At 35.3% G+C, this 20243-nt stretch overlaps 1 long non-coding RNA gene across 2 annotated transcripts in view; it reads right to left on the bottom strand.

The window, feature by feature from the left end:
* Positions 1–19633, bottom strand: part of LOC107315004 — a 37444-nt gene extending 17811 nt beyond the window's left edge. For both annotated transcript variants that reach the window (XR_001555722.2, XR_001555723.2), the window contains exons 1-2: positions 17304–19633; positions 15780–15954 (exon numbers count right to left, since the gene is read on the bottom strand). This is a non-coding gene — a long non-coding RNA (uncharacterized LOC107315004). The remainder of the gene's footprint in view (positions 1–15779; positions 15955–17303) is intronic.
* Between the last annotated feature and the right edge of the window lie 610 nt (positions 19634–20243).

Below are 20243 nucleotides of genomic sequence, written 5' to 3'. Positions count from 1 at the left end.
AAGTGAAGCCCCCGGTAAACTCCTTTCTCTGTGCTTTTCTTGTGTTTGCATACGCATACACACAATATCTTTCTTTTTCCCCCCTGAGTTTCAGACCCAGGCTTTCTCGTTTTAATATTTTACATTCCTACATTCTAAGGGAGTACTATTTTCCCTTTCTCTCTCCCTTTCTCAACGGGATCACTCAGAGTATATTCATCCACTGTCTTAATGAGGAAATGACGACTTTTATCAACCTTATTAAACACACACCCAGAAGATATCCATTTTAATAAGAGGCCAATTACTAAGTGTGTCTTCAGTTAGAAGGAACGTAGCTTTTACCTTGTTCTCTGGCTCTCTATGTCTCTAATTAATTGAATCTTGAAATCGTTGGACTTTCAGCTTAAGAGAAGACTGAAGAAGGGAACTTAACAACACTGCCTATTCCTTTATGTCTAGAAAGGGCTATAAAAAAAAAAAAAAACCCTAAAAAAAACCCAACACCTGTAATGCTAAAAGACTCAAGCTTTTGTCTGTTTCTAATATTACTTTTCTGCCTAATTGCCATCACTGCCACGTACATTAGGCCCTTTTTCAGCAGGGTTAAAACAGGGCCAGTGATGAATGGAAAACTGATTGTACTGCTGTCAAACTTGAATGTGAGGCTTATTCTGGAGATAGAAGTATGAGGAAAAGGACAGAGAATTGCACTTCATTAAAGCTCTACCAAGCTGATTGGAGTGGAGGAGGTAATTGAGATTTAAAGTGGCATTCCCATCACACTGTCCCTTTTTCAACTTAACAACTGTCATTCAAGCCACATAGGGCAACAATTGGCCAGATTTCCCAGCTCTTCTGAGTAATAAAACAGACACTCACCTTCTGGCTATTCGTTTTACTTACTTTGTTCTAATTTCCAATTCATGTGTCATTAGTGAACGAAGATTGACAAGAAATAGCTTTGACCTCACAGATTTGACCTTCAACCTCAGAGACCCAACTCTAGACTGAACATAGGTTGGAATATGCTAAGAAACACCTTTCCTTTGCACAAGGATGAATGGCAGTTTTTTTTCATCATTGTACCACCCCCTGCTTGCCACTACATTTAGACTATGAGACATGTCAACTGCCTGTCACAATTACAATAGACACAGCAAACCAGAATTTTACCCAAATCCAAGGGGAACTTCCTGAACAAAGAGTAAATTTTACTGCACAGATTTTGGAGACCTCCAATTTGTGTAGGCATAATGAATGCAGCTTACAGACAAATAGGTAGTTGTTAATTATCCCAGCAATTTCTTTTTTTTTTTTTTTTTTTTTTTTTTTAATGTGCTAACAACAAAGTGCACTAAGCCTTCATATCTTACACTGTTACCTGATGATCTCATCACATTTGAAAAGATGGTAGTCAGGAGGAAGGCATAATTATTGCAAGTGTTCATGCTGATAAGTTACATCAGAATAGTCCCTGTTTTTTTATCATTTAATAATGTATGTCAGAATAAAACCAGCCAGATTCTTCTACATCTTTCACAATAGACTGAAGTTTTCTACCAATATAGTACTCCTTTAGGTGTAACTTAATATTTTTATTTTCTTCAGGCAATTATCCTAAGTCTTGTGTATACTAATTTAGTGTCATATTACTTATCAGAGCATTCTGTGGATGAATAATAACCACAGGGCAAGACCTATGACCTTAATAAGAACCTTCAATGTATTTTAGAGTAATTTGTGCCTCTTGCACAGTGGTCTTTTAGAGCTCTACTGTTCTGAACAGAAACTTGATCCCAGTAAGTCTATTGTATTTAGAACATTGTTTTTGTTCCTTCATATTTAGTGAATAAATATTTGGATGGTCTTGGTATTAAGCACCAATAAACACAATAATTGAATACACTGAGACATTGTCGGATGTTTAAGAAGTTGATTGTGGTTTTTTTTGCTTGTTTGTTTGTTTTGTTTCATTTTTTCAAGGTGAAACATTTTGAAAACACAGGCAGTTTTCGTTACTGCATTAACTTCTCTTTAATGAGAAGTCTCTTTTCTCTTTTTTCCTCCCATACAATATTCATTCTTCTATGAATAAAGGAAACAACACGGGCAGGTTAACTGGATTGACTTCACTCGAATGTGAGACACAGTCATTTTGTTTTCTTCTGTAATATTCTTTCTTCTATTATGAGATATATTTGCATAGCTCATTGTGCTGCTCTGTGTTTTCTGAATTCCCCATTCATGTTGCTGAAGAAAAAAAAGAATAAAATGTACTCTATTTTCTAACAGAAGGAGGTATAAACTTTTGTGAATTCTCACAGTTGTCACCACGTCATTTATAAATACTGTTACAATCCTTTACCTTCCTGAAATTTAAATACAATTCAAAGAGCTGGCTTCTATTGAAAGGATACTATTAGCATATAAATACAACAGAATCATTCTGGAATAGTACACATATCCAGAGTACGACATGGTAAAGAATTCAGTTGTAATTATAAAGCCCATGAACTCTACAGAGTGTACAGCAGTGGTCTCTATTGAAACCATGTTACAGCAGTGTAAGAAACACTCTTTTGTGCTGATGAAAATAAATTACTTTACCGTCACTCTGCTTTGTTTGTCAACTTAATTATTACACAGTTAAGATATTACTTTGCATTAGCCAGAACAGAGTACATTCTTTTTATATAATTTCCTTTTTCGAGGGGTAAATTTTAATGCCCTAGAAGGTCAACAGAGGTCAGGACTTCTTGGCCATATCTCAACAGTGCATTTTGGGTCATCAAAAGAAATAAGCCTCTGACCACTGGTAGCTGCTGTAGGGGTTTCTTTTATCCTGCACCTGTGACAATTACCCTGTGTTAGTGAAGCTAACAGGAGTCAGGTTGTAGGTTAAGGGTCAGGGCACTGTCAAGAGGAAGTTATTCTTCAGTCCACTAAATCTGTTATCATTTTCATCTAATGTGACATCCATCTGTCAATCAGGGAATTTAGGCAATTGTCTTGTTCTAAGTGCTGCACTTTATGCCTCAACCAGCTCACATTTTACTGCTTTTCCTATAATTACATTTTTCTACCCCTGAAAACCCATCTACAAAATAAACAGGGAAAGTCTTACTCAATCATTTAGAAGATCCAGGCTTTTTATGCTAAAAGATGTTTCACTTACAAAAGTGAGTGATTTCCTGCAAAGTTTTCTGTTCGTTTAATTCTCATTGGTGCAGCTTTTTAACATGTAAAAAGGGAATAAAACTCTTCTAACTACATGGATATCAAAATAACATTTTATGTTAAACTCCAAATGCATACCAGCCAAAAGGGGTATGTATCGTGAGCTTTAAATGCTGTATGTGGATGAGCTATTACAGTGAACTTTTGTGGAATTAAAATCTAGCATGTAGTTGAATTGATTATAAATGAGCAAAGACTTTGAGCAACTCCATGGAATGGGCTTCCAAAGTCTGCTAATTCTAATTCAGCACTGCTCTTAAGGATGTGCTTAATTTCAGTCATGTGGACAATCCCAGTCTAGTTATCAAAACACTACGTCAGTGGGAAGGCACTGAATATGGGTGATATTGCTCATGCATTTCAGTTTAGGCATATTTTTAATTGCTTTGATGAAAAGGAATCTAAATACCTTGCCAAGCACAAAAACCATGGTGTGGATGCAGTTGAGCCAATCTAACAGCTTGTTACCGCTGAAATGAAAAGGACGGTCCTGTTCCCCTTATTTCCTCCCCCTGCCTTCCCACCCTAGATTAGTTTTCTGCTGGGTTAGCAATTTTAATTGCCTCAGAAAGTGTTTAGGCAAGCATGCAAGCCAAAAGGGACAGTGACAAGAGTATGCTGCTGGAGAGAATGCTACTGGCAGTCCATTTCGCAGATCCACTCATGTTACCAAACTGTACTTTCTCCTTTCACTTTTGCCAAAGTTCCCTCTTTTAAAAATGAAGTTTGACTGATTTTCATTTCTTGACAAGTAACATTTCAGGTCTTATGCTGCTATGATTTTACTGATACCAGAGGTAATATTTATGATATCTTCTTATACGTTGTAGAGGAGAACTTACCTAAATAGTAGTAACAGAATTAATAGAAACTGGCTTCTGGCATATTTTGTTAGGAGTGCTTGAAAGAAGGCTAGAGCTCTTATTCCTCTCATAGAAATAGGGAAACTGAGACACTACCAGGTGGTTGTGGTGGTATAACTTCCTAAGCAAAACTAGAAAAGCACATTCATATCCTTAAGTCAATTCCAAGACTACATCCTGTAAGCCATACTATTCTTTCTATCAACTCTGCGGACTTGTCTATAAATTGTCCATAAATTCATGACAGATATTTAATTGCTGCAGTTTGAGTTCATTGCAACACCCAGCAATTCTTGCACTCTTCCACTTTAACCAGCACAGATTTCTTGTATTTCACGTGCTTTGTTTATTTTTTGTTTTAGGGATTCTCCTAAGCTACTCAAGATGTTCCTTTCTGTAATCATAGAATGGCTTGGATTTGAAGGGACCGCAAGAATCATCTAGCTCCAAGTCCCTTGCTGCATACAGGGCCAACTTCCATATTTAATACTAGACCAGGCTGGCCAGGGCCCCATCTAACCTGGCCTTGAGCTCCTCCAGTGATGGGACATCCACAACCTCTCTGGGCAGCCTATGCCGGCAGCTCATCGGTTTCTTGGTAAAGAACTTCCCCCTGATATCGAACCAAAATCATCTCTCCTTCAACTTAAAACCATTTCCCCTTATCCTGCCAGTATCTACCCTTGTAAAGAGTTGAGTCCCTTCCTGTCTGTAGGCTCCCTTTAGGTACAGGAAGGATTTAGTGTATTTGACTCCAGCTAATTTCTCCAGAATGGGTGGTTGAATATGCTTGCCTCCCAGCCAGAAACCTGCATTTAACTCTGCTTTCTAGCATTCATCAAAAGCCTCATAGTTTTGTCAGTTAATTTTAGAAGTACTTTTTTTGTGTTCTTTACTTTTATCTTGCCAGTTGCAGTTATTGAAAGATGTCACATACAAACTTCACAGCAGTTGTTTTTATAAGACTTTACATCATCAGGCCTTTTAATTAATAACCACAGATTAAAGCACTGTGGATGTGTTTATGAGGTTAAAAAATAGCACAGTTGTGTACTGTTCTATCCAGAGAGGAAGGTCAGTGTTAGTGTACATCAACAAGTGGCATTGGTCAGCACACAGCTCAGAAGTTGTAAGGTTCAAAGTCCAAGAACGAAGATAGAGTAAAATTATTCATGCAAGAGAGAAGTTCTGCAAAGCTGGGTGCAGTGGGGTGTAGTTCATTTAAATACCTTACCCTTATGTGGTGGGAAGACTTCTGGGTCATATACATAGGTTGCTCTGAAAGTAATGCCTCCTATTTGTTTCCACAGAAACTATAGCAGATGCAAGAAGCATGATAAGAATTCGATAGAGCAAATTCTGAGCTAAAAAGCCCCATTTTTCAACGTAGTTACCATCCTTAGCTAAGCATTTTCACTGGCCTTAATGATTTCTGCAGGTTCCAGGAAATCCAGAAGGTCCCTTTCCTGTCCCAAAAGACACTTTACTTGCTAGTGGCTGCATCCTGAACTTTTTGTTTGATAGGAATTCATGTCACCACTCCACAGACTGCTGTTTTGACTCTGGCTTGTAATGGTGACACCATGGCTCATCTCTGGTAAGATGTGATCCAGGGAAGTGTCACCTTCAGCTCATATTGATTCAATGGATCCTAACAAACTTGCATAAGCTATTCTTTCTTTTCCTGTGTGAGCATTTGTTGGACCCACCTGGTTGAAACTTTGCAGTATTCCAAAGGTGCCACCATAGTTTCCTATTCATCTCTGTACACACTTCTCTGATTGTAATCCCCAGTTTGCATGGATTAACTGACTGAGATGGTCTTCATTTCAAGGCGTAACAGCTGTTCATGGCTGTCCAAAACATGGATTGTCTTTCATGTTGCTGTCACCACTGCTGAGCTGGACCACCGACAACTTTCCTAACATCTAGTGTTTATTCTCCATCAGTGATAGGCAAGTGTCAATGAATGACAATAGGTGCAGTTATTCTTCACGGAGAAATTCAATTATGTACTTCTTTGTCAGCTGTCATTTTGTCAGACTGCCCCTCGAACGGAATACTGGTGGGAAGATTCAGCCCCTCTTACCATATCCCAAACATTTGCCTTTGAGGGCCAACATAATAAAATAGGAGGGGTTACTTTTGGAGCTTTCATACATAAACAGGGAGTGAAAAAACAGTTCCCATTTTCATGGTATATAAGTGCGTTAAAATGTCAAGATAAATAAAGAGCTGTCTAATTACATCCCCAGATGAATTTTTGCTGGCAGAAAGAATATTCTAACACTCTTTTTTTGCCTTTTGAAGTACAATTAATTTTCAACCCAAAAAACGTCAGTCCTGTCTCATATAGCTCCCACTCAAGTCAGTTTAGGCTAAAATGTGGCTTAAGGCTGGTCCACTATTGTCCATTAATCTTCTAGGTTCAGAATGCTGTGTGTATTCATACATACCTACTGGCTTGAGTTAGCCAAACAATATAAACTATCCCCAGTATATGACATGCCAATACAGAATTAATAGATGAAAACTAAAGATACCATTTTGAGCACGAAACTGCACGTTCCAAAATTCTGAGTTTTTAAATAAAATTATTTTTAAAGATTATTTTAAAAATAATTGTTAGCCACAGATTCCATATTCAAGGATATAAGGAAAGCAACACAGAAATGTGCTCTTTAATACTTTTTTTTTTTTTTTTTAATCTGGTATTCATATTAATTGGAACATTTCAGAAGAAATAAGTCAAATTTTCATAACAGAATTCTGGTATTAATTTGAGCTATTCCTATCAACACTGTGTTCTGTTCATAGAAAATTTTTTTACAGTTTTGGTTCTCAGCCTAGTACCTCTTAAATGTTACATGCACTAACTAAATGCAAATAAAGCTACAGGTTCTGTATATTTATTGTCCTCTAATTCCATTTCTCTTTGGTACTTATTAAATAAAAAACCACTAATTTATGTCCCTTCCTATAGATCCTTTCAAAATGAGTAAATTCTATAGAGAAACTATTAAGTCAGATCTGTCTTGAGCAAATCTAATTAGGCAAATATAATTCGGTTTCCTCTAATGAAGCTGTAACAGTATATATTAGAAGGCAGCATATGACTGATTTTGGTTTTGCTGTTATTGGTTACTGTAATTTAACTTGAGTTCAAGTATGTTTGAACTTTCAAACAGCAAGTAAAATGACAGCATTTAGAAAGGAAGCTGTGGTGGTTTCAGTGCCCAAGTTCTGCATGTTCATTTAAAGAACAAACAGAATATTTTCAAAATTGAAGCAGGAAAACAATTCCTGTTAAAGGAAAGTATGGAACTCACAGTGACCTAGAAACAATTAATTTTCCCACCTCTTATATACAGAAACATTCTTGTGAACCACTGGAGAAATGCAGACTAAATTTCAGAGGTCAATCACTGAATAATTTAAAGACAATCCATAGGCAATCTCTGCTGTTACATCAGAGGTTATAAAGAAAGGCAAAAGACAATGTTTTTGAAAAATATGTAGAAAAATGATGATATTTTCTGCTACTTATTTGAGCAATCTGTGAAGGCTGTTACTGTAAAATCATGTGTTGTAGGATCTAAAAATTCTGGTAGAAGAAAGTAACCACAACACTAAAAAACAAAACAAACAAAAACACTAATCCACTAACACAGATGTAGTGTCTGTAATTTCAAATTTATCATATATTTTGCACTTTGTTTTTTGATTGATCTAACTTCAGTAAAAGATTCTGATGTTCAGTAGATTATTTCAAATGTGTGAATACTTATGAAAGTAAAAGCAGGAGTTCTTTCAAACTATACTAACTTTCTGATTCTGATTATTTTTGGCTGCTCAATCATAATAGATATTATCTATCTATTATATTTGCATATATATACAAAGACCTAACAAAAAAGAAAATCTGTGCTATCTCTTAGTGACTGTGAAGTCATGAAGATCATTTAATTACTGATATTTAATCATGATATTTTAAACTGAGCAAATCAAAAAGTGTGCAACAAACATTAAGTCAAGTCAGGAGCACTATCATATGCTTACCTTAGGCATTTTGAGTTTGTGTATATACTAAATAATTCCTGTAGCCTGATAGAAAGGTTTCTTGTCTATCCTCAGGGCGAGAAGAAAAAAAAATCTAGAAATATTTTTCAGTATGCTCCAAGACCATATTTTAATTGGCAGAGAAGGAATAATTAAAATAGCATTGATTTGGCTTTGTTGTTACCACCTCACTGCCATCTGACAGCAGCTATATAGGCAGACATTAGAGTCTATTGGTATCTATTGTGTTTGTGTAACTAAGTGGGGAATATCTGGCTACACTGAGCCATCAGAAACTTTGGGCCCACTGCAGTTCCAAGTAATTATTAATCTAACACATTAGCTTTTAGAACTGTGGCTGCTATGGATTTGCACTGGTCCTGAGTTCTGTTGTAAAAACTGGTTGAAATAAATGAAAATATGTCAGTTCTTCACAGGAGTCTGTAGTAATCCTATCCTTGAGTAAGAATTGTATTCACTTTCTTTGATTTCCTACATGTATTTGAAATTTGGAAATACTTTAAGGAAGAGACTGTGTCTTTTTTATTATTGGAGCATTAGCTAGAGTCATTAGGCACTAGTAACAACAACAAAAGATAATTGTTTCTGGCATAAAAATATTTACTCTCATACATTTGGTTGGAGATATTAAGAGAGAAAGTGTTAGTGTACACTTCATTAACTATCTTCATAACAAAAAGCAAGAAGTTACTTTCTAAGAAGTAGGGCTAAATAGTCAGAAAAGAGCAGAAAGTGTACTCAGGTATTAAAATAGCTGAATCTTCAATGTTTTATGATTGCAGGTTCCCATCAGCCCAGCAGAAAAACATCAGAATAGATGGAAACAGGATATGCTGTAATCTGCAAGTAGCTGTCTTTTTATTAGGCCTTTAATAACCCATCAGTCACCACAGTGTGCTACTGTAATGAAACAGAAATTCTTTGTTGTTGTTGTTGTATTTGTTTTTTTAGAAGGAAAACATTTTGTGATTATACACAGCCCTTCACTATGCAGTAAATGTGGTTGCCAAAAGCATTGCATTCCTTACTTTTATTTCAAGTTTTCTTAGAATTAATTTAGTGCCAAAGTCACCAGACTGTCAATACAGGAATATGAAGCCTGAAAACCAAAGTCCTCTGTTTATTCACAGAATGGTTGCATTATGTGTCTGATTTTGCTATCTTGTCATCGTCTCATGCTAGAAGCAAGATCCATTAATGTAAGGGTAAGACACATTTTTCCCCAATAAAAATCTCTGTTGACACTAGAAGCAATCACAACTGCCATTACCTATTGTAATGGTATTTTTAATTTTGCAATTGCCCAGCCATTAAAGCAGGAACGAAAAAAATAAATGTTCTAACTTTACATATCTGTGTTAATGATTGTCCAGGAGTAAAAATCCTGAGAGAAAGGATTTTAAAATTACATTAAATTTTCATAATTAAGAAATTAATTCCCACTGCAAAAGGGAGCAATGTAGAGTCCAAGTCTTGAAGTGACTCAAGGCATGTCAGAAATCACAAGGGAAAACTTACACAGGAATAAATCTTATACATTCTGTGAGGCTTATTGTGTCAATTCCTATTTTTACATCTGATGAGAAGAAGAATACCTTCCATCTCTGTGGCTCAGTATTCTTCCTGCCAGCATGACTCTTGAATTTACATAAAGCATATGCTACAGTGGCTGAAGATCCTCCTGTTAATTTGTAGTGGTCGTGAAAGTGGCATAAAGCTTCTCTCATATAATTTCACTTTCCATTGACAGCATTCCATGTCTACTTTTTCTGCTAGCCAGTTCAGCAGGGGTGTTGGAACTGCATGATCTTTCAGTTCCTTTCCAACCTAAGCCATTCTATGATTCTGTGATCTTGTCTGGCATATGTCTTCAAATGATAAATTTCAACTCTTTGAATTTAAATATTCAGGATTCAAACATTTAAATATACATTTAGAAATTTAATCATTTATCTTAAAATCTGCTAGCTCTTCATTTGTATGAAAAAATACTCTTTTTTTATATCACAAAGGTGCTATGAAGTTAAATGCAGTAAAAATCATGAGGTGGTCAGTAATCACTGCAATTGAGGTCAAAAGCCCTGGACTAGTGACCAGTAAATAACAAGTAAATTGGTTTCAGTTGGTGGTATCTTGCACCAAACTTGTGTGTATTTAAAATATTTTGACCCCTCTCATTTCTGAGCAACAGGATCAAAGGTACAACTGTTTTCATGTCATATTAAGGAGGCTGTGCTAATACAGCCTTTCTTGAGCCTTTGTATTTATCTTCTAAACAACAGCTCTTCCTATGACTCAGGAGTGAGGGCATCTGTGTATAGATGATAGATATATATTAAACATTTACTTCTGGACAGCGTGCTACTTCTCATTATTAAATCAGTGCTTGAAAATTGACTTGCAAGTGCACTGGCAGAAATAATTTCCACCTATACAAAAATGTCACTTAACAGGAGAAATTCCTACTAAGTTAAAATCTCCTCTGCTGTCCCATTTATTTTTGCTGTAGAGTAAAACTTGATGTCACCTTTGCCCACAGAAAATGTTTTTTCTGATTGTAACACTGAAGAGAGTGTATAAAAATGCACGCAGTTGTCAGGAGCTTTTGCTTCCAAGAAATCCAGAGACAGAAGGGCAAAGTTTGTAAAGTTTTATAATCTGTTTTCTCCTCTCCCTGATGTCTTCTTTGTTACTTACCGTTTTCAGTGAAAACCTAACATCCCTTCATTTTCAGATACACTTCAATTAAGTCTAGGCTGTCTGAGCAGTGGAAGACTGGTAGAAAGAGAACTTGAACCTATGTCCTCTGTGGGTTGTCTAACCTGCAGCCTACCATCTACTGTTCTTTCTTACTCTTCCTAGTCCCTTTGTGAAGGCTCTGATTTGTTCCTAAGTCAGAACAAGAAAAATAATTGAAATATTTTAAAATTTGATGAGACAGAAAAATCATTTATGGCCAGCTTTAACACTGATTCATTCACAGCAATAGAAACAGAAGGGTTTGGTTTTTATTCAGTACCCTTCACAATATTGTCACCATGTTATCCTCACACAGTCTTTGAAAACAAACAGTACTTTACGTTGCCATTTGTAATATATTATTTTGATGTATTGAATCAAGTTTATTGTTCATTAAGGAAGAGAAATGCTAATTTTGAAGTCTATCTTCTCTGGAGCAGTAGTATCTAGGAAACACCTGCAGAGCACTTCAAAAATTATTTCAAAACACGTGCAAGTTTTGTTCTGAATTTAGTTAGGCTTCTACCTTGGGCATTATTTACTGAATAAAGCTCCACATTCATTACAGCTCATTTGAACTCACAATTATTTAAGAGAGAACCCATAAATTTCTTGCACAAAAAGTTCTCTATATTTTAAGCTTTCATAAACGTATCTTTAGTTATAAAGCAGAAAATGAAGTACAGTTCTAATCTGAAATAGACTATTGTTAGTTTAAAAAGTAAATCCATTTATCCTTTGATATTATTCCTGTTTATCTTGACTGATTTTTATTTATTTATTTAAATTTCTGTACATCCACTTAATAATCCTGCTGGAATTCCACAGCTACTGCCACAGCACACTTGCAGAATTCCAAAAGATTTATTTTCTTCCATTTAATGTAGCAAAAAGAAATCTTCCCTGAATACAAAACATATCTGTTTTGATTATGCAAACTGTTGTGTGTAATTTTGCATCTTCTTTTTATATCATCATGTCCATTGAATCCATTTTAAAGGGAAATCATTTTCTAGAGTAAAATGTTATCCTAAGAGCAGCTCCACTTTTGCTGGCATGATTATGATTAGGAAATGTAGATCACTGCATGTGAATACATTAGAAAAGAATTTTTCTCTCTACAAGAGAACAAAATATACCACAAATAAATAATCAAGCAGCGAAGTTTAAAAATAAGTCATATATTGCAAAGTTAAAAAAAAAACAACAAAAAAACCAAAAAAACAAAACAACAAAAAACGTAGCAGCTTGATCTGATAAATAACATATCTAATTTACAGCAGAGAGAATCCAGCAACATCATTTTTTAATTGGGTAGTAGAAGTGCTAAGGTGACAGGACTGAGAACAGGTAAATCATCTAGGAATAGAAATGCTCTAAGACAGAAAGCCAGCTGGTGTAATGCTTCCTTTGTGTCAGTGATCCATGTTGCATTCTGTAGTAGGGACTGTTCAGACAGTCTGTTGCACAGCTGTTCTTCCTTAGAAACAAACAGTCAGGTCCGTTAGTGATATCACTCTGCAGGTATTATAATGACAGTAGGGGTTTTTTGGTTTTGATTTGGTTTTCAGTTTTGTTTGAAAGTGGTATTTATCTCATTGAGGTGAGCAGAATCATGGGGATATGAATAAAAGTTGGTTTATGTTGCCATCCACACTGGATTAAGTACATTTAACATAGTGGTAGAGGGAAACTGTTGGAGACAGTCTATTTTATGTTACATATTTTTATGTTGCTATTATTTTGGTGAATAGTAGGTATAAGAGGATTATTCTGTTGATAGCTGTTATTTAATATTAGGTACAATTTATAAAACACTTGCATCTTCATGACTTTATCTAAAGAGTTTGAGTTTTCAAGGTCAAAATTTTGTTTCTACTCCACTCACTGCTGCAGTGGTTCATGGAGACAGAGAACTCCCAGAAAACACAGATTACTGAAATGGCATTTTAGACTATGCAGTACACCTAGAAAAAGAAAACACAGCTGGAATAAATCTCTGACTCCTTCCATGTGAAGGAATGGTCTGGATCGTGGTCTGCCAGCTACTATGGCAAGTTTAGACAAGTAGTCCAAATCTTTTTCAAGAAAATTGGCAATGTTCTATATTCTGAACACAGTAATTTTCCGCCAAAGCATAGAATCAAACCATAAAGGATCGTAAATATTTTTAAAGTCATAAATGAACTATGTCACACCACTAATTAGCTAATTATTTTAAAAACAAACACAAAATTAATTATGCCTGCTACCGAGAGATATTTTCCCCCCACATAGTCCTTATGGAAGGAATGTGGCGAAACAAATTGTAACAGTGTTGAATAATAACATTCCAGGACTGGGGTGCCCCTAAAATAGTCCTACCTGCATGTAAAATAAAGTTTTAATTTTTGGGGACTGCACTGAGGATGAAACAGGAATGTATGGAGCTGAAATGCAAAGTGAGAAGGGTGATAATAGGTTTAAAAAGCACTGGAAGTAGAAATGATTGAGATGTTCTTAAGGCTGAAAGGAATTACAGAGCTGATAACATTATGGACTGCTATTATTTCCCACAGTGACAACAAGGAAATTGCTGTTTATTGTAAGATATTTTTATTTTTATTTTTTTATGGCCTTTCTATCACTAGAGCAGGCTGAGTAACTTCACTGTGTTCCTTCTCCCTCACTTCCTTTGGACAAAGAAAGCTACTAAAGAGCACTATAAGACCTTGATGCCAGATCCAGGTTTATATCTAAGGCACTGCTGACTGGGGGATGCTGCTCTCCTGTAGTCAGAAAGGACAAACATGCAGATGCCACAGTCTAATCCAGCAGTACTAGAAGCATTATGACAAAAAAGAAGCTGAACCATGATCAGTGGTGCTTACTGTTTGTTACACAACACATATGCATATCTTGTTGACTATCCTTTTTGAGTGTTAGAATTTATACCACAATACAGACTGTTGTCTGGATCCAAAGTCTGGGACTTAGTAATACGCAGGCAGGCAATAATTTTGGAAGAAAAATATCGGATCCAGTATATTCCAGTAAAGGAATAATAGAATCTTAGAATTGCTTGCATTGGAAGGGTACTTAAAGATCATCTAGTTCCAAACCTCTGCTGTGGGATGTGACTACAAATCTTAGTTACTACTATGAGGTGATATGTGTTCCTATTGTCAGTTTCCCTGAGCTACAATATGAGTACTTCCAAAGCACCTCAGGATTTAGACCTAAGAACCAAAGTGAATGTTGTGACTGAAAAACTCAAAATATAACTTTCAGTTATTATTATAGCAAATTTCTCCACAAACATTTTAATTAAAACCAGATTGCTGTTGAGAAAAAGTTGGAGGCTTTGAAGAATCATTTCCATGATCAAAATAAACAGATGTTAGGTACGCCAACATAGAAAGAAGCTCCTTATTCTACTGCACTTATTATGATAAATTTTTTGGCAGAAACAGGACAACAAGGATATGATATCTCACATGGTGACAGTGCTAAATTGTCATTAGCCAGATAGGAGAAATCATTACTGTTACTTTTTGAAGTGAGAAATTAGGGATTTATTCCAAAAGCAACTGAAGCCCAAAAAAAGACTAATATGATTGGTATATAAGAAAGGAACATAGACACAAAGTGCCAGAGTGACACTGATTTGCAGACTCAGTAATAAGAAGGTATAACATTACAGAAGTTTTGGAGGTAGGGGAGAAGGCTCTTTTTATTTTTTGTTCTAAGAAGTATTCTTTTTTAAAAGAGTTGCAAGATGAATAGAGTTATTTTCCATGATAACTACGAAAGTACGTACCATTGTTTTTAGACACTGAACTGATCACCAAGCTGGTCAAAGGAGAGAATAAAATGTGTATCAGTGATGGGATGCTGGTATATAAAGAGGATGTTTATCTCAGGGAATTCCTGTTAATTAAAATTATTTTAGTTTAGACATTATGTCTCAACAGATTTTCTAAAAATTGAGAGGTAAGGTTATAACATAATGCTTGTATCTGTCCCATTATCTTACATAGCATTATACTGTGAAAGTATCTTAAAGAAGCAACACTGCTTTCCCTGTAGCTTTGCTAATTTAGTTTGATATATATTTTATTTGACATTGGTTTTTGCTATTGTTCCTATATCTTTTAAATAAGATAATAGAGATCCCACACATAACCAGCAAAAACTACTGCTTTCTTCTCTAGATTTTCCTTTTCATACGTGCTTTTTATAGCAATTATCATATCATCAAGAGTGACTTGGTGACTACGTGAACTGCTTTCTATTGCCCTTTTGATCTTGATGGAAATAATACAATATATTAGGAACTAAAGCTTCTGCGTTGTCTCCACAATTGTCTGGAGATGGATAAAGACTACTGCTCTTCTCTCAATACTTCAGGAATATTCTTGCAATGTTTATCAAAACTTAAATGTTTATGAAGATAATTTTTATAGATGCTGTTCTTTTTCATTTATTATGTGTTTGATTTATCATCAGTAAAGCCAAATAGACAGTAAAATCTATTAAAAAAATAATCATCTAATAGATGATTTAATTAGTGCATGTATGTAGAAAATGTAATCTGTGGTAATAACCTATAATTATGTTTTCCCTGTAACTTAAAATAACTTGTCTTTTTCAGTAGGGAACAACCCTCTTTTTCATTTTCCACTGCCTTGCATAGCATTCTACTGCATAGCATAACAAGAAAGAATTCATTAGAATTTGAACTAGAAGAAAACCAGAAGAATTAACAATTGTTTATAGTTACTCAGGTACAGAAACACTGAAGAAAAAAAGGTATAAATACGGAGATATAAAGAAGTATTTAACTTACAGCTATCATATAAGACAACAAACAAGGTAGATCATTAATGAAAATCTCACCAACTTTGAGATCTATCACGAGTGTCCCACAGGAAAGTGATGTAGTCTTGTGTGCTTAATTCCTAACATGAAACTGGTGCTCCTGTTTATATATCCACTTGTTATCTCTCTGTATTTGGACATATATGAAGGACTTCGGAGAATTTGCAGTTTGGTAGTGTTGAGATGGATAGATCTGTGGGTAGAATACACAGAGAGAAAACAACCTGGACAGAACATGCAGTATGACACTCAGATACATGCAATTTATACAGATCGTGAAGAATTATTAAAATTCTGCAAGAAGTCTGTGAGAAAAAGTCAAAATATAAAAAGTCCTGCCCAGGAATAGCTATAAAAGTTTGCATAAACACTCCAGAAGTATATGCCCCAAATCATGCATTCACAGATGTGTGATGTGTAGAATACGTTATTGAATTCCCATGTTTTGGGAAATGTAAGTAATTCCATATCAGAACACAAAGCTAGGTTTCACTTTGGTATTTTCTATTGAACAGGTTATGTCTATATTCCCATTTTAATCTGAGATAACCATAAACATTCAATTTGAAGTTGGTCTAATAGTACAAGACACTTATTTTCTTTCATATAACATCCCAGTTCTCTTTCCTGAAGTGCAGCGAGTGTCCTGTGTATGAGCACATACTAACCAACAGTGGATCTTCTAAGGGTTTTTAAGAGTGAATTAAAAGTTTTTGAGGCACTTTGCCAATTAAGAAAGACTAAAATAATGGCAAGAAGAAAAACTTTTAATAGTAGAGTTCAACTGATACATAAAATGTGTTACAGCAAAAGTAGTTTCATATCAAAGTTAGTCAATTTTTTGTTTCCCAGTTGCAAACAAATACTTTGGGTTTGGTTCGATTTCTGAAAATTCATGCTTTTCTTTGAAAAGCTTGTCTAGAGTGAAAAGGTATTTTCTCCCTGAACTAAACTATCTGACTGGGTTTAAGAAACATTATGCTCCGATGGTCATCTTCATTCTTGATGTTTAATATGAAGAGAAGTTGTACATGTAGTTCTAGTGGTACAGTACACAATTGTGGATGGAGATGTAAAGATAACAATAAAAAAATGTCATAAACATTACTTAAGTTTTAATACAACCACACTGGAACTGTTATCAAGACATTAAAAATAAAAGCAGGCCTTCTCTTCTAAATGTCGAACTAAATAATATTGCATAGCAATGATGAACCAGGAATTGTTTGCTTTTTCAACTAGTGCAGATCTAAATGAGGTAGAGATGATATCAACCTTCTTAAAAACTCACTGAAATTGAGCAGTCACAGGTTCAACAAGAAACATCTGTGTGATTCCACTTACCTCTATTAACCAGCTACCAGGATTCTATGATACAGACACGTCAAGACCAGATAATACAAGATTCCAAAATCCACACTATAAAACTGTATTTGGTACACTTTTGCACCCACAGGTTACATGGCTTTCTTTATCACACAACCTTTCTCTGATGCTCAGGACATTGACCATGACAACATACCACCAGTGCCAGACACTTACTCTTTCGTGATGCTGTCTCATGAGACTGTCACTCAAGCCAAGGGCTCCTTTCTTTCCACCACTTCCCTTTTTGCTGCATGGAAATAAGACTAAGAATTGTATAAAATCCTTTACCAAATAATTTGCAACATTTCCAATTAAGAGACCTAAGGGAAAAAAAGTTAGCATATACCCTTCCAATAAGATATTCAAGAAAACTCAGCCTAAAATGTGTTTCATTGGCGTTTATTGTTTGGGATGGTACTTTTACAATATGAAATAGCATAATAATTCATCTGCTGCTCTTTCTTTTATTCTAATATTCTGTGTACAGAACAGATCTTATCTGTATGTTTTCAAAAGGAAGTGTTACATTCCAGCAGTTGTCCTTTAAGAAAGACAGGAATCTGACTCTGGAAGACGTAAGAGTTTTAAAGTATTGGAATAATAGGCATGGCATCCTGAGATGTCTAGCACCTCAGTTCAATGAGCTAGAAATTTTATTTCTAGCCTGAATTACTCAATAGAATTAATCCATAGCTTGCTCTTTGTCAGCATGGCTTAAGCTCCTCCTAATATCTAATAGAAGAATATATACATAGTAATTATCCTCCCTTTTTCAATCTTCTTGAACAGAAAAAAACAACAAGGTCTTTCATCACTAATTGGGTAAGACAGGCTTATCTATAATCTGTTCATCTTACTAAGCTTTCCCTTCTCCTTTTCAGTTATAATTCTGTATTTCTGAATGTTAGTGTCCAGAATTATAAATGTATTTCACATGAGCTTTCATATATACAGGAAGATTGTTCCACACTATTATTATTATACAAACATAGAAGTTACTGGAAATGAGCACAAACTCATATCCTATGCTGTCTGAAAGTAACTTGAATATTAAGCTAACAATCCTTCTTGTCCTTGCTTAGTTCAGGAAATAGACGTAAGAAAGTGAAGCAGACCAAAGAAATCTTAATTTTCAGTGGAACTGCAATTCTCTTGAGATATTTAGAGGCATGCTTTTTCTCTTAGTCTATGAATATCTGTAAGTATAGCTATGTTCTATTTCATTTTTTTTTCCCCTAAATCATCAGTTTAGTTCTCTGTAAGAATTCAATATTGTGCAGCTCACGTAATTGCATATAACAATAAATCATGCACCTTTATCATACCACTCATTCGTACTCATTGAATATATAACTGTCAAGAAACAACTATGCCATCATATTTCAGTAAAATGATCTGATTTTATTGTGGCTTTCACTCATTCCCAGATGTCCTCCCTTCCTTGAAAGGAGACAAGTCTGGGCGATGCCAGATTAAGATGAAATATCACTACTGCAACATATTAATTTTTCTTTGAAGATCTTAAAATAGCTTTTTTATGCTTTTGCTGGAACATTTTCCATCTTGCTTGAAGGGGAAAAAAAATATGGATATGAAAATCATCATCATAACTTGAAACTGAGTGGTGTATCCTCAAAACGTGCCTTGCAAATTTAACTGCAGTGGCACATACACTTTGCAGAAATAAACAAATGTATACTGTTATACTGGAGAAAACATGTCCTTTTTGAAGGCTGCACCCTTTACACATAAGTAAAAAGCTGAATGTAAATCAGTAATATTTCCCAGGAATATTTATGAGGGATATGCAAATGAGGTAAAAATGCAACATCTCTGAAGAGAATTAGAGCATCATGGGCCTGTCTTCTGAATCAGATATTTTTTACTTCTAGAATTTTTTTCTTGTCCTTGTGAAAAACTTCAAAGTGACATTGAATTATAAAATAAGAATAAATGATTAAAAACTGTTTGTATTAGCCCAGCACTTTCATTATCAGTGAAGACAGTGTTAGTAAAATACTACTAGGGGAATAACTAAATACAAGAATGAAAGCAGGAAGATTGTATGTAAATATACATAGGCAGAAAAAAAAAACCCATACAGTTCAGTCATTATAGGCTCTTTGTTTTGATACTGAAGGACTGAATTATCTTATTGGGATTTTATTTATGATTTTTCTGCTATTTTACCATGGGAAAACAGTTCCCTTTTAATAGCTAGTCTACATTTGTTTCATGAATTCTGTGTTCTGCCCATGTTTCTCCCTCCAGGACCATTCACTTCATTGGCAAGACAACCAGCCTTAGACTTAATCCAGAAATATTTTCATACTATGCTAGTTATTTTCATATTAGCAAATATTAGAAAATATTAGTTCTCAGAAAGGGTGGTGAGGCACTGGAATGGACTGCCCAGGGAGGTGGTGGAGTCACACCTTGGGGATGTTCAAGGAACAATTGGATGTTGTGTTGAGGGACATGGTTTAGAGGGAGCTGTTGGTAATAGGTGGGTGAATGGTTGGACTGGATGATCTTTTAGGTCTTTTCCAACCTTGTTGATTCTATGATTCTATGACTCTATGATAAGTCAGGGGCCTTTTAAATAAATAAACATGAAGAAAGAAACAAAAAGCTAGAGGCAGCTTACTCGTCTCCCTTTGTAACAATGAGCATACTGTACCTTCTTACTGCAATGTGTTTCTTGTGACATTTATGGCTTAAATGCACACTTCTCAACATCTTCCAGAAGACATGGGACTTCTCTTGTCTAATCTTGTGAAGCTCTGCTCTGTCAGCCTTGATGGGGCTAGCTCTTTACCTGCCCTATGTAGTTGAAACAGATGGGCTGAGAAGTTAATGTACTCTAGCCTCCCAGTTTAAATATTTGACATGACTGCTTCTGTAGAATACTTTAAATTCCAATTAAACTGGAGGTCAAATGCAAATACAGGCACCCAAAACATACAAAGCAAGTGCAAATATTTATGGTAGTCAGGGATGAAGAAACATACCTCATCTGACTGGACTAAGAATAAATGGCATGTGTCCTACTGTCCCTCTCATTTTCTCTCTTCTCTGTATCCAGATGATTTTATGTTTTTCCTGAAAACGTGG

Source organism: Coturnix japonica, chromosome 5 (genome assembly GCF_001577835.2).
Source record: "Coturnix japonica isolate 7356 chromosome 5, Coturnix japonica 2.1, whole genome shotgun sequence".
Classification (NCBI taxonomy): domain Eukaryota; kingdom Metazoa; phylum Chordata; class Aves; order Galliformes; family Phasianidae; genus Coturnix; species Coturnix japonica.
This window is presented reverse-complemented; position numbering and strand designations above follow the sequence as displayed.